Source organism: Schistocerca nitens, chromosome 5 (genome assembly GCF_023898315.1).
Source record: "Schistocerca nitens isolate TAMUIC-IGC-003100 chromosome 5, iqSchNite1.1, whole genome shotgun sequence".
NCBI lineage: Eukaryota > Metazoa > Arthropoda > Insecta > Orthoptera > Acrididae > Schistocerca > Schistocerca nitens.
Window position 1 is genome coordinate 244,413,626 of NC_064618.1, and position 5,585 is coordinate 244,419,210.

A 5,585-nucleotide genomic window follows, 5' to 3' on the forward strand; every position below is an offset into this window, starting at 1 on the left:
CACAATTACAAGGATTACTCAGATTCACATTCAGAACACTTTACAATACGAACTACTTCTTCTTTCTTGGTGTGTGCAGGGCAGATACACTTCCTGCAAGAAGTGCAAGCCTTCATGTACTTACGGTCTTTGCTTCTGGTCCATAAGTAACAGTGTCCTTTCTTTGGCAGAGTATGCACAGCTCCATGTGTTACTTTCCGTCGCGGCTCCATAACGTTGTTTCCTCTGCTCATAGCGCCTTGATTTTGATTACACTCATACCCAAAAGTTGATAATGCTGTAGTGTATTTTGAGTGTAGGCCTACAGCATTTTGAGCGTGTCTTTTCATGTTGAGGTCACAAAGTTCACGAGCAAGATCTTTCAGGTACTTATTTCTTTCAGAACTCTTTGTCGGGTAATTCTTTGTCCATTCCTAGTGTGTATCTTGAAATACAACATATGAATTGTATGCTGCAATGTCAATCAAGTTGAAAACACCGCCATTGGCCATCTATGCGTTGCCCGACGGCAGCTGTACGTTCTTACACACTTATCGAATGTATCCACTCCTGACTTTGTACAATTGTAGATAGGATGATGTCTGGCTTCTCTTCCGTCACAGTCATATCATGATGTTGGGTTGAGAATACTGTAACAACCTTTCCTTTCTTAGGCACGTAACTGACTAAAGTGGCATCATCACTAAAGGCAAATCGGATTGTTCCCGGTGTAGCTTTTTTTAGAGAAACAGGATGGAGTTCTGTAGGAACATCGCGTTTGTCACTTCAAATAGTACCAACTGTAGTTATTTTCTCTTTCAAAAGATCAGATGCGAGTGGAACGGTAGTGAACTTTCTGTCCATAGTAACATTTCTTCCAGATTGTTTCAAGTTAGACATTTCAATCAATCTTCTAACTATTTCAGGGCCACTGTTATGGTTCTTCTCACTAGCGTGCTTTCAAGTGTAGGAATCCGCAACGAAGCAGTATTTCGTATCTGAATCACATAACAGGTTCACCCCTATTCCATAATTTCCTGGTTTTGTTGGAATATATAGCCTGAATGGGCATCGCCCATGGAGGGTTACAAGTTCTTCATCAACTATGACTGACTCACTAGGATTATAAAACTCAGGAAATTTACTAACTATCATGTTCCATATATCCCTGATAGGAGCAAATTTGTCGGTCTGTTTTCTAGCTGCTCGAGTTAGAGCATCATCAAAACGCAAGCACTTCAGTAAGAGCCTCAAACTATGCCCCGAAAATGAAGCTCGGTACATCAGAAAGTTTTCTTTACTAAATATATTACGTAAACTGTCCTTGTTCTGTCTATGGACTCCACAGTTCAATAGAATTCCAATTGCTGACACAATTTCTTCCCTTTCAAACGCTTTCGAATTTTTTATGAATATATCTTCAGATGATTCCCTAAGATTTCCAACCTTTTGATTGGTACACATCAAAATGGTATCCAGGATGTTATCATCGAAGTACATGAGAAAAGCTTTACCTGGTGTATCAGGTTTTATCCCTGGCTTTGTTCCTTTTGGGGTTCTCATTACGTTAGCAACAGACCTCCTCCTTTGGGCTTCTCTTCCATATCATACTTGATGGGGCCACCATGTCTTTTTCAAGTTAATCAATTTGTGCTTGCGGCCTGGGTCGTCTTCTTGTTGGTTGAATATCTATAAAAATATGAAAACAGAACTGAACACTTGTGAACTAAGCACTCTACTGAGACACACATCCTAATATACTCCAAAATATCTGCAAAAAGTAATAAAAATCAATACTTACCCTGTTCACTTTCATCCAACTCGCTGCTGTCAGAAACTACTTGATCTGGAATTTCCATGACTACATCTTCAGTTTCACTGCTTGAGCTTTCGGATAGTTCACCACTAAATTCATTGCCTGAACTCTCAAGCAAATTTCTAATTTCGTCATCTGTCAGTTTCATCTTCTTGTACATTCTATCAAATGCCACAAAGATATTACCTTCCACTCACCACACTGTTTACAGGTTGACTGCGAGTGGTGATTGTTGAACTGCTACACCTTCAGTTATAACAATCGCTATAACTCAACAATGAATGTAAACCAAAAGCTGTTCTTATTGTCAATTGTAGCAATTATAATTACAATAAATGTCATGTATTTATTAAATAAACTACTGAACACGACAGGAGTTTTAGCCTAAAAACTTTGTTGGGGTCAGTTACTGACCCCCTCCATTAGTATGCAACTGTTAAGTGCTCACTTCCTAATCTAATTTCCTCAGCAGTACCTAATTTAATGTGACTACATTCCATTATCCCAATTTGGTTTTGTTGATGTTCTTCTTATAACCCCCTTTCAAGACACTGTGAATTCCATTCAACTGCTCTTCCAGGTTCTTTGCTGTCTCGGACAGAATTACAATGTAATTGGCACACTTAAAAGTTTTTAATTCTTCTCCATGGATTTTAATTCCTACTCCAAATTTTCTTTTATTTCCTTTACTGCTTTCTCAATATGCAGATTGAATAACATCGGGGATTGGCTAAAACCCTGTCTCACTCCCTCTTCAATCACTGCTTCCCTTTCGTGTCCCTCGACTCTTGTAACTGCCGTCTGGTTTCTGTACAAACTGTAAATAGCCTTTTGCTCCCTGTAGTTTACCCCTGCCACCTTCAGAATTTGAAAGTGCGTATTTCAGTCAACATTGTCAAAAGCTTTCTCTTAAGTCTACAAATGCTAGAAACATAGGTTTGTCTTTCTTTAATCTATCTTCTAAGATAAGCCAAAGGGTCAGTATTGCCTTGCATGTTCCAACATTTTTACGGAATCCAAACTCATCTTCCCCGAGGTCAGTTCTACCAGTTTTTCCATTTGGCTGTAAAGAATTCATGTTAGTATTTTGCAGCCATGACTTATTACTGCAATAGGTCAGTAATTTTCACGCTTTTGACACCTGCTTTCTTTGAGATTGGAATTATTACATTCTTCTTGAAATCTGAGGGTATTTCACCTATCTCATACATCTTGCTCACCAGATGTAGAGTTTGGGTGTGGCTGGCTCTCCCAAAGCTATCAGTAGTTCTAATGGAATGTTGTCTACTCCTGGGGCCTTTTTTTGGCATAGGTCTTTCAGTGCTATGTCAAATTCTTCACACAGTATCATATCTCCCATTTCATCTTCATCCACATCCTCTTCCATTTTCATAATATTGTCCTCAAGTACATCGCCGTTGTATAGACCCTCTTTATACTCCTTCCACCTTGTTTATATTATTGCCAGTTAAAGTTCGCCCAGGATAAGTGTAGCTTCCAGTTTCTTTCAGTTATTCTTTCCAATTAATTTCTTTAATTATTCAAGCAGCAATTATTAATCAATTTCCATTATATTATTTATGCCCACCCCCCTGTATGTCGCAACTCAATTTTCACAAACAAGCAGTCAACTCTCTCCAGTCTCTCCCATCCAATGGGAAGGGCTGTTGTATGACTTGTGAGGAAGGCATTTGTTTAGCTAAACATCAAGAAAGACTGCAAGTCATTTGTTTGCCACTGTAATGCACAACAAGATAATTCAGCACATTACAGCTTCCCTCAGTATTTTCATTTCATTGATTCAACACTTCAAGCGTGTCCACATCGACATCACTGGACCTTTACCTCGCTCAGAAGGGTATCAAAACAGCTGGACAGTGACTGACCATTTCCCTCGCTGGTCTGAAATCTACCCTACGAAAGATGGAATGGCAGAAACTGTAGCCATGACTTTTTTTTTGTGTGAGTGAAGCCAACTCTTCAGCAATCCTCTCCACATCACTACCAATCAGGGTAAAAAAATCGAGCCATATCTCTTTGAGGCACTCTCAGCATTGCTTGGTATGAACCAGATTCAGATCTGTACCTGACATCCCACCACAAATGGTCTTATGAAACACCTCCATAGACAATTAAAGGCCTCACTCAGATGCCATGCTACATAACATTGGGCTGACAGCCTCCCTATTGTCCATCTAGGCTTCTGGAGAGCTTTCAAAGAACATATCAACAAAACAACAGGCGAATTTATGTATGGACAATCACTTTGACTGTCTTTTATCACATCAACCAGTATTATTGAAGCCTCAGACTTTGTGCAACATCTTCACTCTTAGATCTGCAAGCCATTTCAAAACAACATTCTACAAAGTGACAATTATTTTTCTGTGACTTACACTCATGCAAATAAGTTCTTGTTTGATATAAAGCCATTATGTAAGTTCTACAACCCAGCTGAGCCCTACATCAATACAGAGACAGCCCCTAACAATGAGACATTACTTACAGGTTACTCCATGAGAATACCAGACACACACAGTATTCCACCAAAATAACCTGTGCCTCTAAGAAAACATAAAGTTGGCAGCCATGTACCTTTCAACCCCAAATATGGTTGACACTCGGAGAGATGGGGAATGGAAAGGGGGAAGGTGATGTGGATAATGAATTGTTTGCTACATACCTCTACAAACAAATTGTAGAAATAGATGCTCTGTACAGTCTTACGATTACATGTTGTAATTAATTGCATATGTTGTATTGAACAAACAAATTGTATTTACATGACACAAACAAAGTTGCTCATTAATATTTCTTTATTAATAATATCTAATATTACTGTGATAGTATTATGAAACAGATCTTGACAAGTTAAGGAAGGAGAAGGGTAAAGAGAGGTGGGAAGTGGCAACAGGCAACAGGAGGAACAGGCCTAGAACTTTGTCTGACAGTTTCATGGTGAATGTGGAAAATAGATTTGACCTGTTGCTTCAGTTAGAAGCTGGTGAGCCTCAAGCAGTTGCAGGTGTAGACAGGGCACAACAAACTTTCAGCAGCAAATTGAAAAATAAGGATGTAGGGAAATCAGTAAAGAAAAAGAAAGTGTTGTTGTTGTTAGGTAGTTCCCATGGCAGAGGTGTTGGCCAACTTTTGCAGGATGAACTAGGATCAGCTTACCAGGTCACCAATTTTTTAAAACCTAGTGCTGGTCTGGAGCAGGTGACAGAGGATTTAGGATCACTTTGCAAATATTACACTTAGGAAGACACCGTGGTTATAGTGGGTGGGGCAGGTAACAGTATTGACAGAGATCCTGGGTACAGTATAGAGTGTGACCTGGCAAAGATTGCATCAGCATCGAAGCATACTAGTGTTGGAGTTTGTATCTGTTCTTGGGTGCCATGACCGACATCCTTTGAACTCTCCTGTCAAGAGAGTTAATTTGGAGTTGGAACGGTTGCTTATGTCGTGTGCAGGGTCACACATTGGTGTGGTTCCTGTTGATTCTCTCAATAAATGGGATTATACTAGGCATGGCCTTCACCTCAACAGGAAGGGGAAGGGTAAACTGGCTGGGAAAATACCAGGAAAGTTAAAGGAGGGAGGAATTGTCATGAGTGATAAAATACCAGTGGTTATAGGGTTCAGAAAAGACCCGTTTTTAGGGTAGCAAGGACAGAAAGTAACCAAATTTTAAGAGAGGTTAGGACTGAGATAAACCTTCAGTTTGAGAAAGAAACCAAAAAAACATAATTGTACCTTATTACATCAGCATAAACAGCAATTGGTT